This window comes from Uloborus diversus, chromosome 9, assembly GCF_026930045.1.
Source record: "Uloborus diversus isolate 005 chromosome 9, Udiv.v.3.1, whole genome shotgun sequence".
Taxonomy (NCBI): Eukaryota; Metazoa; Arthropoda; class Arachnida; order Araneae; family Uloboridae; genus Uloborus; species Uloborus diversus.
This window is the reverse complement of record NC_072739.1, coordinates 114337234-114358710: the sequence shown is the minus strand read 5'-3', so window position 1 is coordinate 114358710 and position 21477 is coordinate 114337234.

Sequence of the window (21477 nt, the reverse complement as noted above, 5' to 3'; positions counted from 1 at the left end):
AAGGATGTGAACTTATATTTTAATCATTCACATTTAAAATGTTTGACATTTTGAGTTTTAAAATGTTAAAGAAAATATTAAAATGTATCGTTTTAAACATCCCCGTTGCTTTCCCTCCCGTATTCCACCATGTTAATTTTCTTTTTATTTAAAACGCAAAGCTTGAAAATTACACTTGAATACATTTTTGAGGCGTATTTCAGATTTTTATTTTTTAGATACATCAGAGCCTGATTACTGAATAGGCCAACTATGCTGTGGCCCAGGGCCCCCGATATGTAGGGGTCCCAAAATGGCTGAAATTATTTTAGTTTATGGCTAAAATTATTTCAGCCAATGGCTAAAGTTTGAATACAGGGTATTGAATACAGGGCCCAAAAACGATTTGGCCTGGCCTAGGGCCCTTCGCTTTCTTTATCGGGCCCTGAGAAACACTTTTAAGTCATCAAAAAGATTCAAGCGTGAAATCATACAAGAAAAGAACCCTCGAACGGGGTTCTGATTGATCGGGGTTCCGACTGTTTATTTTAATAATTAACTTCTTTGACAAGAGGAACCCTTTTCACTGTTCGCTTTTTCTCGTGGAACCCCCGTTTTTTCTCCAACAGTGCAGTTTTGATGCAGCATTTTGAAAATGTTTACTTCCAAACTTATTTTCAAAATGTTTATTGTCATCCAAGAGGAACTTCTACATAAAATTGAGAACCACTTTTCACGGTATAGTGTAAATTTAAATGTTGAAAGTGACAACACCCACCATGTCTCGTGACAATTGAGAATATTCATCTTTTAAAATGCACCAGCATTTAATAACGGTATTATTTTAATTTATGTTTCCAGGATGGATCGGATGTCGAGTCAATAAAAGCTTCGTATTATTTGGACTGACACAGTCAAAGGAAGTATTATGACAATAAATATTTTTTTAATTCGAATTTCATTTTGCATTTTCATATTTTCTGTACTATTCATTCGGAAAATTCTGCTGAAAAGCTTCTGTAAAAATTTATTTTTATCGACATTTTAAGTGACTAACTCCAGTTAAAAAGAAGAATGAAAGTTTCACGGAACTTTTGATTGCTCTCCGCGGAACACAGTTTAAGAAGCGCTGGAATATATGATCACATAAGCAGAGTGATCATATGCGGGAAAACCAATAAATATGTGATCATATAAGAGAACTGACCATATGTGTGGGATGACGACTCGTAGCTAGGATGCTCATCGCTCATTGGAGGAGTGACATCTAATTGTTTATTTTAAGATGTGATCGTACAACTATAACGGTCAAGGGGTTCCGTGGAACGCAATTTTAAAAACGCTGGAATATATGATCACATAGGCAGTGATCGTATGCAGGATAACCAATAAATATGTGATCATATAAGAGAACTGATCACATGAATGGGATGACGACTCGTAGCTAGGATGCTCATCGCTCATTGGAGGAGTGCCATCTAATTGTTTATTTTAAGATGTGATCGTACAACTATAACGGTCAAGGGTACCGTGGAACGCAATTTAAAAAACGCTGGAATATATGATCACATAAGCAGTGATCGTATGTGGGATAACCAATTAATATGTGATCATATAAGAAAACTGACCACATGAGTGGGATGACGAGTCCTAGCTAGGATGCTCATCGCTCATTGGAGGAGTGACATCTAATTGTTTATTTTAAGATGTGATCGTACAACTATAACGGTCAAGGGGTTTCGTGGAACGCAATTTTAAAAACGCTGGAATATATGATCACATAAGCAGTGATCGTATGCGGGATAACCAATAAATATGTGATCATATAAGAGAACTGACCACATGAGTGGGATGACGAGTCCTAGCTAGGATGCTCATCGCTCATTGGAGGAGTGACATCTAATTTACTTTAAGATGTGACCGTACAACTATAACGATCAAAGGGTTCCGTGGAACGCAATTTTAAAAACGCTGGAATATATGATCACATAAGCAGTGATCGTATGCGGGATAACCAATAAATATGTGATCATATAAGAGAACTGACCACATGAGTGGGATGACGAGTCCTAGCTTGGATGCTCATCGCTCATTGGAGGAGTGACATCTAATTGTTTATTTTAAGATGTGATCGTACAAACTATAACGGTCAAGGGGTTTCGTGGAACGCAATTTTAAAAACGCTGGAATATATGATCACATAAGCAGTGATCGTATGCGGGATAACCAATAAATATGTGATCATATAAGAGAACTGACCACATGAGTGGGATGACGAGTCCTAGCTAGGATGCTAATCGCTCATTGGAGGAGTGACATCTAATTGTTTACTTTAAGATGTGATCGTACAACTATAGAACGGTCAAGGGGTTCCGTCGAACGCAATTTTAAAAAACGCTGGAATATATGATCACATAAGCAGTGATTGTATGCGGGATAACCAATAAATATGTGATCATATAAGAGAACTGACCACATGAGTGGGATGGCGACTCCTAGCTAGGATGCTCATTGCTCATTGGAGGAGTGACGTCTAATTGTTTATTTTAAGATGTGATCGTGCAACTAGAATGGTCAATTAAGCGCGGTAAGTAAGTTTATTAATTTTATAGTTATTGATATACTGTAGTACACTCATAAATACCAAAGCCTGAAATGACAACCGGTCACAAATTTAATCCCAAAACTAAATGGTTTTTTACCAAACATTCTCTCATGAATTACAGCTTTATTATTCACCACATTCCTCCTCTAAACCCTTCCGAAAATCGTTTATATGCCAGCAAATTTATCACTTCCTGAGAATTATATTTCACATCGTCTTGTCTGCGTGTAGCCAGGAATGTCAACGCAGAGCGGGTAATTTTCGGTGTGTGAGTTGGATACTTTAGGGACGTCCATAAACAATACAGAAGGAAGGATTTCGCCAAAAACTAAAGCAGAAAGACAAGAAAATCTCGGGAAAGAGAAGACCTTGGAGTCAGCTGTGTTCTGCCTCGCCTAGTAATTAATGCCTTCTTTCCAGCACACCAGGGAGGAATAGAGAATTCGGCTCGTTTTTTCCCGCGTTCTTTCGGAATTAAGTTAATTTAGGAAGTTGCGCAGCTTTGAGATTCCATCTGGGACTGTGCGGGTGTAAAAGACGGGTGAAGTGATCAACAGGTGCGTTGATGACAACTCGAAAGTAGCGAAAATCTTTGTGACGTTCTGACTTGCTAATTTTTAAAGATAAAAGATGATGAATTTTGTTAATGAGTTAAAACAACAGATTTCTCTTGATAGATCATTGTATCAACTACGATAATTTCTCGAGAATATTTCCACAAAAAGAATGTTTTCAAAACCAAAATAAGTTAAGGATTTTTTTTTTTTTTTTTTGCAATCTCTTGATTGTAGTTTTTGGACAAAATTCCTCATTTTACACAATATTATCTGTGAGATGTTGTGTATTTTTGACTACTATATCAAATTAAAATAACTAATTACCTGTGAAACTTGCAAAAAAGTGGGGGGGGGGAATTCTCGCCCCTCAATAAATAAATAAATAAGCAAATATAAGGGCAAAAGTAACATTAACCCATTGGGGTATAGTCACTTAATTTGAGCTCATTTTAACTTTTATTTATTTATTTATTTTTTCATTAAACTGACACAAACGTTTGAACTGAATTCACTTCCTTTCAGCACTAAAAAAAAAAGGTATGTAATGTGCCTCAGAAGTTTATTTATATTTTTAGCCATAGAGTACTATAGTGTGTTTAGCGAGAAGTGATAGGGAAAGTAAACAAAGCAACGTGACAGTTGGCGATACTATTGTCTTCTTGGCGCAAATATGATTAAAAACAGCACCAATCAGATAAGCGATATATTCATGAGCAGAATCGCCAATCCAACGAGTAATTCATGAAGTGGCAAATGTTAACGGCAATTAAAAACCTTCTTTGTTTACTTTTGGTATCACTTCTCCCTGAATGCACTATATGGTGTTATGATCAATTATTAATAAAGCGTATTCAACTGTAACAAGCTTGCGCAACTATTTTACATTGTCAAGTCAGTTTCTTTATTACAGAAGTATCTCCTTTTAAGGACACTTTCGAATAAGGAACACCTCTATTAAAGCCTTTGAATCGAGATCTCCATGTATTTATCTCTGATTACGGGACACTCGGTTTAAGGGACAGTCATAGATAGAAAATTACAAAAAAAAGGAATGTATAAATGAATAAAAAATAGTGAATTTACTGGAATTCAAGTTTCACTTTTCTTCTAAAAATTAACTGATGAAAATTTGACGTTAACATATCACATTCCAGGGTACCACCTACTACCATTTGCGGTTTAACAGGTTGGATGGAGCCCAAAAAACAACTTAGTTTTTTGATCCGGAAAAGAAGCAGAGCCATCCCTGTTCCATTACCCCAAGAACTGCCGATTCACTTGAAGGACTTTGCGATCACGATATACTTAACATGCCACAGTCACCATTAACGAACAAGGAGGATCTTCGACCGGTTGGCATGAAACCCGGCACCTTTCGGATACGAGTTCGACGCCTTACAGATCAGGTCGCCTCAGTCTTCGACATTAACATATACAAGGAAGCATTTATGTAAAGTAAATTTCTTGCCGAAATTAACATACACTTGTTTCCACACAGACGAAACACACAAATATACAGACGAACCAAATGAGCTTTTAATTTTCTACTACGGGCAAAGCCGTGCTGGTACCACTGATAGATAATAAAGCAAAATCTCATTATAGCGAATACCAATGCAATGAAATATCCATTTCAACGAATTAAATGCCTACTCCCGTTTTAATTGCCATTGAATTGAATTCCACAACAATTAAAATCCCGTTACATCGAACAAATTTTGCGGACCCTTGAACTTTTTTGTAAAAGGATCTAACAGTATGTTTCCTTTTAAGTATTAAAAAAAACTAAACCGGAAAAATCTCAAAAACCGCCACTGAGCTCTTAATTAAAAACAAAATTCGTGTGTGTATGGGGTGGCGGGGGGGGGGGGGCTAGCGCTAACTAAAACATTTAAACTGACCCTGAAGCGTTGGATTTTTGACCCACCTCGCCTCCAAAAATTTATAATTTTTTCTTCCTCTGCTCTTTTTGCAGTTCGTGCTTTGTTACAGCAAGTGCAATGACTATGGGAGCAAAACATTGTTTCAATCAAAAATAATAGTAGAATCTGAAGGGAAAAAAACGAATGCTCAAACAACACTTGGTGTAAATTAAGGCAAAATGTCGGAATTACGTCGTCTTGAACAAGCAGATGAGAAGATAATGGTCAGAACTTCAAACGGATTGCACCGACAAGACTGGGAAAGAATCTATTTGCTCAAAAGCTAAAACGACTGCTTGCAGATACATAACTGTCTAGGTAGGTGTGATCTACAGACTTGCACTTATGTGCTGAAACAGCAGGTTGCAGAACCATGCAGTATTTACTAATCGTACCAATCCTCTTTCTTGGAAAGCCATGACACTTGGTGACATGGCTTGCTTGCTCTTCTAGAATTTTGTAGTTAGAATATGAGCTAAGGTGACTAGGCATTTTCGGGAATAAAGACAATGCTCATAAAGTATGTTTACGCTGTTTTCTTTGAATTTGTTAAAAAAGGAAAAAGAAAGTTTCAAAGTCTAAAAAAAAGAAAAAAAACAGATGCAAGGTTTTACAATCCAATAATTTGCTAAGTTTTTACGGAACCTCTGTTGAACCATAACTCAATTTTTAGCACTTACAATATTACAATCCATTAATTTGCTACGATTCGTTAAAACACAGTAAAGCTGTAATTTATTGATCGTAGCATTATTCAATGAACAAACACTTCAATGAGTCTCAACTGAACCTCTGTTGAATCATAACTCAGTTTTTAGCACTTAAAACAATTCCAATCCATTAATTTGCTAAGTTTCATTAGAATACAGTAGAGCTTTGATTTAGCGGACATGACATTCAGGACATTCACTAAGCTGCTTATTAAAATATTTTTCATCATTACACTGTCTTTTGGTTTTCTCGTTAGATTTATGTATGTGCGCCTATTTTTGTCTTAATTTTGATTTTTATTTTTCGTACCTCCCCCCCCCCCTTTTTTTTTGATTGAGAGAAAGTAGAGATTACAGCTTTTCTCATCTTAGTTGACGTGACAATGTCTTTTGTTTTTTTTAAATACGACAGGAAAAAGTAATATAATTTTTTTTTTAATTTGGTAAAAAGTTTCATTTTATAATTTTCCCACCTTTTAATTTGGAAAAAGAGTTACTTTCAAAATTCACATTTTAAACCTAAAACTACGCAAAGTTAACCTGAACGAAGTATTGACATTTTACTATTACTTCTTTTGATAATTTCACTGAAGAATTTCCATTTTTATACACATTAATGAGCTTCTTTTTGTTTATTTAAGTCTGAGAGATTTTGATTTGATTTTCTGAAACAAATGTTAAGATCTTAGTTAAAAGCTGGACGGCGGAATCGGACTGATTTTGGGGTAAAAGAATCGGGGAATTCAAGGCTTAAAATTCCAAGAGTCGGAGTTGGTCATTTTCCCTTCTAGTCCGCAGCTGTGCCAGCGCTTGCGGAACCAGAGTCGGAGTCGCTCTGTTTTTGGGGTAAACGGCGGTTCCCCCCTAAAAGCAAGGGCGCACCCCCTAAATATCGCAACGACTCCCCAAAGCAAGAGAAAAAAAAATTAAAATACTCCTTAAACCCTCCCCCTAAAAATGTCAATGGTGCAGTCTGCGCCATGCCCCTCCCCCTAGGTGGGCACCTCAGGGGTCAAAGAGTCGGAGTCGACTGCTCTAAAATTCCTGGAGTAGGAGCCGTCCATTTTCCCTCCGATTCCCCAGCCCTATGGTTAAAATCAAGCACGAGATATCTTCTACTTTCCGTAATTGACTGAATTGGGCGTTTTTATGAATCATCTGGTGACATACTTCAACCTTTAAAGCTCTTTTGATTCGTAGATACATGAAAATACATTAATTTTGACGAAAGCTACTATTCGCTAACCAAAGAAATCATAAGTAAGCTCTAAATCAAAAAAGCACCAATAAAATATTGATATCCAGAATTTCATAAAGTATTTTTTCTATGATAGTATACTTTTCTTTACAAGGAAAAGTGCAGAATTCGAATGTCTCAGAGTGAAGTTGATAAAACAGCGGAATTCCTCATCTGATCGCTTACTATTCCGCACATCATTTTTAAATGCTGATAGCAGTACCAACTACAATATTGTAGTGCAATTAAAAAGCGGCATGAAAAAGCGGCGTTATCTGGATCCTTTGAAACAAAATAAAACTCCTTATCAGGAAAAAGTTCAAGAGAGCAGATAACTTTTCGTCAAAGGCAACACAAAAAGGAAATTATTTTTAACGGGCTATTAGAACTCATTGGTTCTCTCACCGTGTGACATAAAAGCAGTCGTAAATCAGATATTGGACGACGTGTAAACACTTTTAGTGGTTCAGACCGGTGATTGCCTTCATTTGTTGGAGCAGATTTTTCTTGACTCCTCTGGAGAACGGATAAGATCATGGGAAAAGCAGATTTCTCACAGGTTTGTGCGGATTAAGATCAGAGATAGTTCCCATGCTCTTAATAATGCAGAAATGAAACTTTTTAGGGAAAATATTTTTAGATTGCTTAGAGTCAGTTTTGTTTTTGTAACTGGGAAGTGAACCAGTGAGCACAAAGTACTAAGGGCACAACGTGAAAGATTAAAAAATTAATAATAAAAAAAAGACAACCTTGAAATTAATAAAAGTATAAATTAAATGACTTAACAAGAGCCTAGTTAGAAATGGAGACATCTGAATACTGGAGGAGCAAATTTTAATGCCATTGGGAGATGTCGTAGAGGATCCTATGGGACAAATAATAGTGGAAAAAAGAGGAGAAATATTAGTGCATCCAGAGGGAGAAATCCTAGAGCATTTTAAGGGAGAAATCCTAGGGCATCCTAAGGGAGAAACTCTAGTGCATCCTAAGGGAGAAACTCTAGTGCATCCTAACCTAAGGGAGAAATAGTAGTGCATCCTAAAAGAGAGATTCTAGTACATCGTAAGTGGGAACTAGTACATCGCAACCTAAGGGAGAGTGCATCCTAACCTAAGGCAGAAATAGTAGTTCATCCTAAAAGAGAGATTCTAGTGCATCGTAAGTGGTAACTAGTACATCGTAACCTAATGGAGAAATCCTAGTGCATCCTGAGGGAAAAATCCTAGTGTATCTTAAGGGGAAAATCCTAGTGCATCCTAAGTGGGAACTAGTGCATGTAACCTAAAGGAGATATCCTAGTGCATTTTAAGGGAGAAAAACTTTTATTTCTACATTACTAAGAGCATGGGAAAATGCAAAATGCAATGCTTCCAATATTTTAATTTTTTTTATAACGTAAAATTTTTTTTTTAACATATGCTCATAAGAGTGAATTCTATAATCTAGTTTTATGCTGAATTCAAAGTGGAGGATTTGTAAAACAAGAACCGAGGGGAAAATATCGACTTGATGATTTTTCAAATATTTAAGGCGGGAATATCCCAATGAGTCTCCAAACTTGCTCCAAATGTTCATACTTTTTAATAATAATAATAATAATAATAATGGCTATGAAACTGTCAAAAACCGAAAAAAAATGGGGGAGAACATTTCCAAAAAGTGGGACGTGTAGGGGGAAAGCGGTGGTCATATTTGGAATCATTGGGTCATTCTACATATTAAGAACCAGCGACTAAAGCTTACTAAATTACCATATCACAGTTCATCCTCTTACTACTTATTTTGCGATTTTCACAGGTAACGTAAATGTAACAAAATTTGCGTTTTTCGCTATTTCCAAGTGCATGAGGTTTTTTTTTTTTAATTTTTTTTAAACGTATATTTGAAATCTTATTCCGTTGTTACACTAATCGTCGGTAATACATTTTCTGAAGTACAGTGGAGCCCCGATTTTACATTGTTCGTTTCGTACGTTATTTCGCTTCCGACGTCATTTTCTGTTCTGTGAAAAATACTATACCAGTAATGTTAAAATATTCAGGATTTTCGTTACCCTTTTTCAGTAAATCCACCTAATACGTTTTTCTCAAAACAGATCAAACTCATATTTCCTCAACAAAGCTCATATACATTTTTTTTTTTGGGTAAATTCGTTTCTTAACTGTTTGAAGCCGTTTCAACACTTTCTGTTTGTCTTATTGTCTTTATGGTCAAAACACAGTAACTCTTAAAACAATTTTTATTTGCTAAAACTTACTAGTACAGAACGTGCTATAAATAAAATTGTGCATAAAAATAAAAAACAAGTAAACATTACAAATGTCCTCCGCTATTCTATTAGGAAGTGTCACTTTTTAAGCAATACGCTTTTATTTTTAATCCCGCCCTCGATTTTAAGTTTTCCCTCTTAGTGCATTTTTTATCATTAGTACGCAAGATCGAGGTTCCACTGTATTTAGATTGCAAGCTCGTCATTTTGAAAACCACATGCCTCCTATATTTCAACTAAGAGTCCCGCAGACCGCGTGTTGTTGGTAGCTAATTACAAAAAGAAAATCGAAACCAGAAGGGTGAAACATTGCAAAGTTAACTTAAATTTTGTCCAAAGAAAGCGAAACAGAATTTAGTCTTGTAGCCAGGCCCGGATCTAAAGGTTTTGGGCCCACTGTAACAAAATGTGTAGGGCTTTTCCCCAGGCGCCAGCAGTGTATATTCGGAACGTTAATAAGACTTAGGGCTAGTTTTATTCAATTTCTTGAGCCGTTGTGCTCCTTAAGGACGTACCCCCTTTCAACCGTACTGTGGGGGGATCTAAAGGTACGTAGGTCCGGGCCTGTTTGCAACTTGCTTTGAGATTCACCTACTGAAGAGTAATTTTTAACTTAATTTGTGCAAATAAAATACGTATTATACCCAGTATATATATTTATACCCAGTATACCCAATATATATATTTCTGCATTGGTCCCCCTCCCCCTCCTTCTTAAAAAAAAATAGGACGTAAAATTTGGGAGCGACTTTATTTTTAAAAAAATGAGCAGCGGAAGGGTTACTTATTTCCGTTTTGCTTATAAATCGATTTTCAGTCATCAGAATTTTTCATCAAAATGAATGACAAAGTAAAAGTAAACAAATTTAATAAACATACAAGTAAGGAAGTAAAAAATGATAAAAAGCAATAAATGAAAACCGAGAAAGTCGACTAGGTATTCCGTAAAACTACATAAAGCAGAAAACAAATCTATTAATCAAACTAAAATAGAGATTTTTTTTACACTACGAACTGATATATGTATACTGATATATTATTTACAATTATAAAACCCCACTTTAATGAATTGATATTTCACTTGATGTTTGAGACATATTCGCTACCTCAACTTAAAGCTATCAATATTATATTCTTTTCCTACCAGCTGCGTGCCCGGCGTTGCACGGGCTACTTGAAAAATGAAAGAGATGTCCAATTGATATTTTTGTATTACTCTGACATCAGTTTCTAAAGCGCTGAGGAATAAATAAATACGCGTATTGCAAGGTTTGCAAAACACCAGTAGAGCATATTTTTGGCAAAAATTACTTGAACGTTAATCATAGTTATCAACGATACAAGTTATGAGTATTTTCAATTAGCACAAAAGATGAAAATGTATGCATTATCAACTATAATCTGTGCTCGATTTAAACTGAATTAAATCCGATAGACTATATCTGAAATATTTATGTGCAATTACAATCATCTTTTTACATAAAATGACACACACGTTTTGGTTGATTACGTGAAACTAAAGCACCAAGACTTACTAAATACCAATGAGCATTAACTTAATATCAAGTCATCAGATTCCAATTAAGCTTTAGTTAAAATCCTAAAAACAATCTTTTTTGTTCAAATCTGTTTCACTTAAAGAAATCCAAACAATCTTAATTTAACGTGTTCTTTTAACGATACAAACTGTATTTCAAAAACAGAAACAAGAAGTAAAAAGAGAGTTATAACAATTCGAAAACTCACCCATGTGACGGAAAAAGTCCAACAAAATAAACATAATTAGTCGTACATCCTAAATGTACCAAAATGATAAACTTACACTACAATCAATAAACATTACTAAAGAAGCATTTTTCATATGCCGAAAAGAGTTAAGAACGTTGAATGTAAAAAATAAAAAAAGGACAGACGATAAAATAAAGGCTATGTCCGAATAGAGCAACCAATTTTAAACTAATTTAAAATGAAATTCTAGATGGAAACGTTGCTTTAAGATTTGGATAGCAGCCAAAAAGAATCTCTTTTAAAACAATTTTTAGAATTTTACTTGCTCACCCATATGCAAAATGGCAACAGGAAAGAAATAAAAATTCCTGAATAACGTTATGTTAATTAACGTTTTAATTAATATCTCCGCCAATTAAAGTCGTACAATTACGAGATTGGTCCTATTGTTTTCTTTGGAAAATTTCGAATTGATCGGTATCTCTTTCGACTCCCGATTCGCAGCGGTTCTCGAGAAGATCGATCTTAAGACAGACAGACGGACGCGAACAGATTTTAATATTATAGTGGATAATTTCTTACTACAGTTATTTAGAAGAAAAAAACAAGAAACTTTCATTTAAGTTTCCTTGTCCAAAGTTTTTCATCAAAACGCCGACATTTATTTACGGATATGAAGAATTTGAACAGAGTTTTTCAATCTCGGGAAAAAAAAAGAAAGTTAATAATCATGAAGATTATCAGACTTCATTAGATAGCTGCTACGGTTGGATATTGAACTGAGGAAAATGTTTACAACAAAAATTAGATTTTATTCAATGAAAATTTTTTCATGGAATAAAAAGGGGTAGAAACATTAGGGAGAAGATTCATCATCAAACGAAATATACAAAAGTAAATCAAGTCTAATCGCAACATGAAAAAGTAAATACCTGTTCAAAAGCAAACAGAATTAGCTTAACTGTCGTTGTATATCAGTAAGGTACCGACAAATTCTTGAATACTTTTGGACCGATCATATATGAAAATATTCTATGGACCCTCACCCCCATCTGACGTCATCAAAACAACCAACCGGTTAACCAGTTGCTCTGTTCAAAATTACTCATAGTTTCGCCTCCCTTACATATAATAAATACTTTTCATTCCGCACAAAGCAAGAGGAAAAATTTGAATTGAAGTTTCCTTGTTATATAAATTTTCCCTCTTACTCTCCTCCTGTAAGGAAATTACTCCCTTTTGGAAGACAGAATGGCAGGAAGCGAACCCAAATCCTCCTTTACTGCGCGCAGGCAGCTGTCAGAGCTAAGTGCTTCTGACCGCTTATTCCTCGCATAATTAAAAACCATGAATGTGTGACTCCTGATGGCAAAACAATTTTTGTTTATTTCATGTTCTGAAATGAAACATAAGAGCTGTGACGTATATATATATATATATATATATATATATATATATATATATATATATATATATATATATATATATATATATATATATATATATATATATGACCAAAAATATTGGGACACTTTCAAAAATTCACCTTTTTACGGATTTCTCGAGACATAAAACATCAATTGCTGTGTAATTTTTTTTTTGACATAAAAAGTCAATTTCTAGTTGTCATTTTCCAAAATTAATTAAGTCTGCTATTCATTTAGGGGACCAGCAACAAATTGAGGAAACAAAAAAAGGTTTTTGATCATCTTTTATTGTAAAAAGTTGGGAATGATCTATAATTTTCAGAAATAAGTTAAAAATCTACCAAAAACTTATTTTTATATTTTCGTAAAAGTATCATCTATACCCACGGAGATATAAGCATTTCTTTCAAAAATGCAAAATTTTTTTGAAGATTTCCGGTTTCTATCACGCAGAGTTTTTCGTCAAACGTTACCAAACTTTCAGAATATTTGACAGCATATTAGAAAAACATAATAATAAATTTTGAATTTAAAATATTAAAAATTTAAGGAAATATGAACGTTTAAAGCAATTAATTTTTCACTGCGCATGCACTAAAGATAGCAATTTATAACGTTCATAGTCCAAAGCTCAGATATATCCTACAACTCATAAAAAATATTCCACCTAAATATCGTTGTCATTTAAAAAATTATCAGTGATCTTATGAGCCGAGTTTCTATAATTCTTGGATAGGCGACGAATGGTAAGGGGTCGTTTGCAAACTGACTTTTTCCTGCTATCGTTGCAGAGTGATTCATGATAAGAACCGATTATTTGCGAACGATCCCTTACGATTCGTTTTCTAGCCAAGAATTACTAAAATTCGGCTCATTAGATCGCTAATAAACTTTTTAGATTTTAAAGATATCAAGGTGGAATTTTTTTGTGAGATGTAGGATGTATCTGGGCTTCCGATTAGGAAGATTATAAATTGCTATCTTTCGAGCATGCGCAGAGAAAAATTAATTGCTGTAAACGTTCATATTTCCTTAAATTTTCAATATTTTAACTTCAAATTTTATTATTATGTTTCTCTAATATGCTGTCAAATATTCTGAAAGTCTAGTAACTTTTGACGAAAACTATGCGTGATATGAGCTGAAAACCTTCAAAAAATAAAAAATCTCCTTGGAAATAAGAGATAATTACAAAAAAAAATATAAAAATAGATTCCAGATAGGTTTTTAATTTATTTCTGAAATTTATAGCTTATTCCCAGCTATTTACAATGAAAAATGATCAAAAATATTTTTTTCCCCTGAATTCGTTGTTCGCCCTCTAAGTAGACTTAGTTTATGTTGGAAAATGGCGGCTGGAGTATACCTTTTATGTGAAAAAAAAAAAAAAAAAGACCAATTGGTCTTTTATTTCTCGAGAAAACCATAAAAATGAATTTTTGAAACTTTCCCAATACTTTTGGTCATATATATATATATATATATATATATATATATATATATATATATATATATATATATATATATATATATATATATATATATATATATATATATATACTGAAAGTGTAAAAATTTATGCGCTTAATTATCCTTTTATTTCATTCCTTCCTTCAAAAACTTGAAAGCAGATGAAATTTAGAGCACACCATAGAAATCGTGACTTCCGAAATTTACCACCCTTGTTCTGCTGCCTTATTTTAGGTCCCTTCTTTTTTAGGACTCAAATAATTGACAATGTGGGGAGCTTTTATCGGTCGACAAAGTCCGATAAGAGGAAATATTAACGAATTCCGGACAAGGACTTCTGCTCAAATACCTGGAAAACCCGGGCCCTGATGAGGTAATGGCATATCTTCGGGCTACGAGGACCTCGCCCTGCTTTCTTATCCGCTAGGGCTGACGAATTTATAGTTCTGCGAGGCAGGTTAAAAGTAGTGATTGGGCATCTGTGTGTGGTAGAGTAGTACGACTCAGGGCTACGAATAGTGAATAAGTGAATGAACACACCGCAGCGAATGAACTTTTTTTTTCTTTTTCTTTCTTTCTTTCTTTTTAACAAGAGATTTTTCCTTAGATGATACCACAAACAGAAACTCCCTTCGTTAAAATTTGAAAGAGGAAAAAAAAGGGGGGGGGAGGAATTTAAGAAATAACACGAGTTTGAAAAAAGAAGAAGAAGAAGGAAAGAAAAGTAAATCAGAAAGCAATAAAGGCAAATGAGGAGTAATGAATAGATATTAGAGAAAGGAGTAATGGATAGAGAAAATGCTGAATCCATTTGTATGGGTGTGATATCTTAACGCATAAGTTTTCATTTTCATTTTACTCCCGGAATTTTTAACTTTTGTTTTTAATTTTCGTACATTTGAATATAAAAAACCATTACGTATCATGATATAAATTAATCAGCTTAAAATAAAAAAAAGGTTTCACGTCGAAAATATGATTTGTACGTGTTGCGAGTGTTACTGTACGATCACACCCGCAACACTTGCAAATCATCAGTGACGACGAGTCGGGAGGGGGGGGGGGGCTTTTTGTGGTTTATTTATTTATTTTATTTTTCAATTTTTGAACGAAAACAAGAAATCATAAGAAAAAAGCAGAAATGTTTAAAATTACTTTATGTATTCTTTGTTTAGATTTTAGTAAATCAGTTGGTTTATTTAAACAAGTCATACTTGTTTAGTAAAATTATTACTGAGTGATTGTGACACCTCAAAATACTTCGGGGAAAATAATGTAAGCCTAATTCGTGCCTAAGTTGCTCTTCGGGGAAAGTTATTCTGTACAAAACTCATTAAAATCTTAAGAAAAGCATGAGTTAAGTTGTTAGACTTGCATCAATTTCCACTTATCTGCTTCAATGTTCTCAAAACCAGTACTTACAAAATTTTGTACTTTTTTCTTTTTCCATTTTTTGAAGCTGTTAAAAGTCCCATGGTTTTTAGTTGTCTTTTTTTTACCCCCTCCCCCCACTTATAAGCCCCAGTCGGCGCCACAGCAAGTCATTATTTTTTAATTACAAAAAAAAAAAAAAAAGTCTGGAAAGTCGATATTTTATGTTATGATACATAATTGTTCCTTACATATTTGCATTCAACTGTATGAAAATTAAAAACCAAAATATAAAGTTTCAGTAGTGAAGTGCAAGTATACACGTGCAAGTGTTAGCACCCTTGCGAATGGATTGAGAGAAAAAGAATAATATTAAATTTTAAAAAAATCAAAAAAAGAAAAAAGCCCCGAGTCAACAGGCCACATGATCAGCTTCGTGAGTCCCATGACACGCGAGCCGTTAGTTAGGAAAAATTAGCCAAGACCACTTTCGATCAAACCGTCCTTCAAACAAAAGGACTAATCAAAATTGTCCCATCTATTCGGGAGCTACGATGCTACAATCAGATACAGACAGGGCCGTTTCTACCACTAGGCTGACATAAGAATCTTAACTTTTTTTTATTATTATTTTATCTATACATGAGCAGGACTGCAGAGTCGGAGTCATACTGAGTTTGGGGTAAGGTAGTCGGAGTCGAGAATCAAAGACTTTCAAATTCCAAGAGTCAGAGCCAGTCATTTGCCCCTCCGAGTTCGCAATCTGCATGGCTGCGCAGTGGGAATCGGAGTCGGAGCAAGATTGATTTTGCGATAAAGGGGTCAGAGTCAGAAGCTCAAACAAGGGGTCGAAAGGAAACTGGCCGACTCTGGATGCGACTTCGGTTCTGGGAATTTCAGACCCTTCGACTCTGACTCCAACTCTTGAAATTTGAGTCTTCGACTCCCCCTGATTCCGACTCAGCCTCTTTTACCCCAAAATCAGTCCAACTCCTCTAAAATTCCCGGAGTCGGAGTCGGAGCCAGAGTCGGTTATTTTCCTTCCGACTCCACAGCCCTTTATACGAGAAGGTAACTTAACAATTTTGTAACAATTTGTTGAAGTTAACGATTTTTAAACAACACATAACAACCTAAAATTGGTAAATGTCTCGTTTTGAGGAGGGGGGGAATGGTTCACTTTACGCGTAACATAAATTTCGTTACAAATCTTTTGGAACAGTTTCTTTTGTTTACAGAACGAGAATTTTACCCCTTTTCTTTTTTATTTCATGAAACAAATTTAGGAACTCCAAAGATTAAAAAGCAAGGTTAGCATTCTAATGCATAGATAATTTCAAAATATTTTAGATACAATCCGGAGAACTTTTCTGTTAAAATGTTTCGATTTTTTTTCGTCAAAAATAGTTATAAGTAGCAACTTAGTTACGCATTTAAATGCCTTTATGATCAATTTCAGTTAAATATTTACAATTCAAATTTTACTTTAATGAAAACTTGACATTTGAAACCCTTTGTGCATTATAAAAGTTTCTTTTCTTTTCTTTCCTTTTTTTATTTTTTATTTATTTATTTATTTATTTTAATAAATGCACGTGAAAGTGTTTTCAAAGAATTAAATAACTACTGTTTATGGATTTTTAGTAAGAGGATTTAGGAAATATTTCTTACACTTTTTAAATTTTTCGGAATGCATTTTCGAATTCTCCCAACAAAGACTACATTTTGGTTTCTTCAGTTTTCAGTGTTGTCACAAGACACCAGTGAAATTTAGTTATTTTAACAAATAATAGTTCGAATCAAATTTATTATCGTTGACTTGTTAAAACAATAATTTACTAAATGAATTTCAATAATAAATTTATAGTATATTCACTATAGTTTCATTAAAAGCGTGAGAAAAATGTTTGAGATTTACAATTTTTAAATGCAAAATTCTAAATTAACAATTAAAAGTTGCACGTTTTTTAAAATTGTATGCTCAGCCATCGCCTCCCATAAGGAAGTCCCTGATAGCTTAAGGGAGCTTTAAAGGTGGTGGTGGCTTAGTGGATTTAAATGGTAGATTACTACTGTGGAAAGGTAAAGCGTAGTATCTGCAAATCTTTCATGTTTCTTTCTTTCTTTCTCTCTGTCTCTCTCTGTCTTTTTTTTTTTTTTTTTGCATTTTTGTCATTTGTTGTACTTTTAGCTTTATTGCACAAGCTTGTTTATTTAGTTTCCGCTCAAAAAAAACACAAGAACAGCATCAAATTTCAACATTTCACTATTGTAAGTCGGGAATCTAAAAGAAGTTTCTTCAAAACTCTCAAAACTGATTTTACACTGCGCTTTAACTTTCCACGGTAGATTAAAGCTAAGTATGATTCATTTTCCAAATTTCATGACCTGAAAGCTATTCTATGCCACAGGAAGTGAAATTTAAAGTAATACGAATCTCCGTTTACTTTTTAAAAAATATTTTTTTAAAAAACATTAAAACGATAATATTACGAAATATTTAGAATAATTTTAGTCGATAAAAAAGTGTACATTTCAAAATGTCCCTAATTTCAATGAGAAAAATTAAAAAATAATAAGTACATGAAAGTTTACCAACAGTTACGAATTATTGTTATACAAACATTTATCACTGAAGCTCTCAATGTTTCAGAAAGCAGAAATGACGTTTAGTTTTAACTCGTTGGTATTTTTAAACATTAAATTTTATGAAAAGCAAGAAAGAAATTAGCAAATCACAACTGCCAAAAATCACTCTACTTTCATAAGAAATTTTATAAGATTCTCACGTTCAATAGCAAAAAAATAAAAATGGTCCAGTTTTTATTTTATTTTTTATTAAATCGTCTGCTCGCCGTTATGACGCTGGAAGCCATCGAGATATCTGCACCATCTTACGAAATGTTATTTTTATCTGTTATACATGTCGGATTTTTGCTTTTAGTCGTTTAAAATAAAAAAGTTACGATTATAGCGTTAACCTGAACTGTGAGTTGGATGCTAAAGGGTTTGCAATCGTCGCTGTGGCGCCAAGAAACTTTGCTGCCTTATCTTCGCTACCAAAAAAATTGATTAATTTTTTCTTAACTTATAGATTTTTTCGGAGTTCCCGAAATTTCTGAACCAAACGGGAAAGCCAAACGCCAAACGTAAGCCGTTATGAGTTAAGTCTACATTGTAAGACATTTTTTTTTCTATGATTATGGAAGATAATTTGTTTAGCAGAAAAAAGAAGATTCTTTCATCAAAAGAAAAAAAAAAGAAATAATGAACATTTTCCTTAATATTATCTAATGGTACAACAAACTACAAAGTAATATTTTTAATAATTCGTGTAAGTTGGTTTTTAGATGGAAATTGCTCCATTAATTTTCTTGGGAAAACGGGAAAAATAATTTTTACTTATAAAAATATTTGAATTCGCGTTTCCTTTTTTGTAAGGCGATCTAAAGCATAATAATAATAAAATAATAGTTTAAAAAACTAAAAAAACACGCTTCAGTAGCAAAATGAACTAAAAATTTAAAAATAATCTTTGGATAACAAAAATATAAAGTAATTGACCAAACACTTAATTTTACTCTAGTAAAAAAAAGCGTGGGGAGGGGGGGGGGGCTGCTTATTTACATTTTTGAATGGATAACAAGTGGAAGAAATTTAAGACAACTGATAAGAAGCCCTCTACACTTTTTTTTATTACAGTAAAATTAAGTGTTCGGTCAATTACTTTATATACTTGTCATCCAAAGATTAATTTTAACTTTTTAGTTCATTTCGTTAATAAAGCGTGTTTTTTTAGTTTTTTAAACTATTATTTTACTTTTTACTTTTTAGTTCATTTTGCTACAAAAGCGTGTTTTTTTAGTTTTTTAAACTATTATTTTATTTCAAATAAGATTTAAATACTAAATATTGCTAACACTTGTAACTCTTAAATGAAATCTTCGTGTGTGTGTTCAATTTTTATAATGGAATCTATCTTAGTATTCTATTGCATTATTTGCATCAGACATTTTGAATGCGTTATGGTAAATTGATGTGCAAAAATTGTTACACTCCACAGCTCTGATTTGTACGTCGTAAGTAATTCTAATAAGCCACTGGCTATTTGTCCAAAGGAAAGTTGAACCCACAAACATACAAGTTAAGCTAATAAAAGCGTGTTAATTAGAATAAACTAATAACTTATCGTAAATAAATTAATTTGATTATAGAATATTGCATTTTCATCGGGTCTGAGATTGCATTCCAAATTTTAAAAGAATTCGATCACAAAAAGTGGGCGAAAATTGAGTTGTAAGAATATAAATTTCATTTCGGTGTAGACGGGATTAGAACGGCCACCCAATGATTCCCGGAGGTGGACGTCAGCGAAGACCCGCGCCTTAGACCGCTCGGTTACGAACGCTCATAAAATGGTGGAATTATTTTCAACACAATTTTTGCTCTATGGTATTATATTTGGTTGTATGGGAAACTGTTGTTCCCTCGGGCAAAATTTACTTTTCAATTTTTTGCTGGTCAATGTGAAAGAATAGTCGGTTTTGGGGAGAAAGACAAACAATCCGCCAGGGGGTGGTTTCAATACTTTTCGATAAACCATATCATTGAAATGATCCAAACAGCCATTAAAAATATCAGTAAACAAAAATTCAACACGAATTAAACTTTGAAAATAAACCAAATACGGTTTTCCCCAGATCATTTATTATTTCCTTTCAATTTTCAATTTTAGTTAATCCTTGTGAAAAAAATTATTACTCTTACGAGAGTCTGATGTATTTTTAAACAAAAAATTAGAGAGATATACTTAAGACAAAATTAACTCTCCAAAAACCCAGAAATGCTTACCTGAAACGACAGCAGCTGGGATTGACGGTCCAACAGGATGGGGTAAAGCTTGGCCACGAAGAGATGGCGGACGACCTTGAAGCAGAAACAACATTTGTATCATTTGTAATAGGTAGAATAACTGTCTTCAATACCTACTACATTAAATTCGCCATTATTGTTGAAAATATATTTCGAACGGTAATGACAAGGCACCTCCTTTAGCTACTTCATATTGTAAGGAGATGTTGGATTACACTACACTATTCCAAATAATAAGAAAAAATGACTGGATTGCCTCCCCCCCCTAAATAATATTTTTTTTAAACGAGTTGAGGCTGTTTGTTTTAAACTACTTCAATACTTCTACTTAAACTTTGAACTCATTTGTTTAAATGTTTTTATTCATTTATTTCTTCGTATTAATATTTTAAGTTTGGTAAATTATGTGAGCTTTTTAATCCTGACTTTTGGAAATTCATTTAATTTATAAGTTACTAGCTCGTTGCCCGGCTTTGCTCGTTCTACTTTGAAAAAAAACCATTGCGTCAAGTGAAGTATCTTCAATAACCAAGATTAAATGAAAGAAAAAAAAACCATCATGCAAAATCTTCTCGCCAAACAATGACGACAGATACTAAAATGCTTTTAAGAAATTAAAATAAAATGAGAAAGATGGATTTAAAAGGCGTAACCATGGAAACACAAAATAAAATAAGTTTAAGAATTGAAAATGAGAAAGATGGAAATAAACTATGGATTCAAAAAGCGTTACCGTGGAAACGCAAAATAAAAGGGTTAAAAACTTGAATAGAGAACAGATTTTTGAACTTCATTTAATTCGCTTGTAACTTTTTTTTTAATGGAGATAGAGGGTTAAACTTTCGACCTTTGGTCGAGTTAGATCTGGAGTAAAAAAAAAACAGCTCTTTCCAATGCTGTCAAAAAGAAAACTGTGGGACAATTCCTTCACTTTTTATTGATGGATTTAATGAAGAAAGTAGTTCCTGAATTTCGGCTAAGCATAAAAAATCGAGTTAAAAACCCAAAAAACTCCGACCGCAATCAAGTTAGAGCATTGGAACAAACTGCGTAGAACGCGGAAAATTCTTCCCTTTCCAACGATATATTACTATTTGCAAGTCATTTTTTACCCCCATATTCGGAAATTTATATGAAAATCGGGTCTAAATTGGAATAAAAAAAAGAACATCGAATTGTTTTCGAACTGGTCTGCAAACCTTCTCAGGACTTAAAGGAACAAACTGTGAAAATTTCAGCAAAATCCGCCGGGTAGTTCTCGAGTTTTGCGAGTTCAAACACACAGACGCTTTTTGGAGACTCCATTTTATTGCTATGTAGAGATACCAGC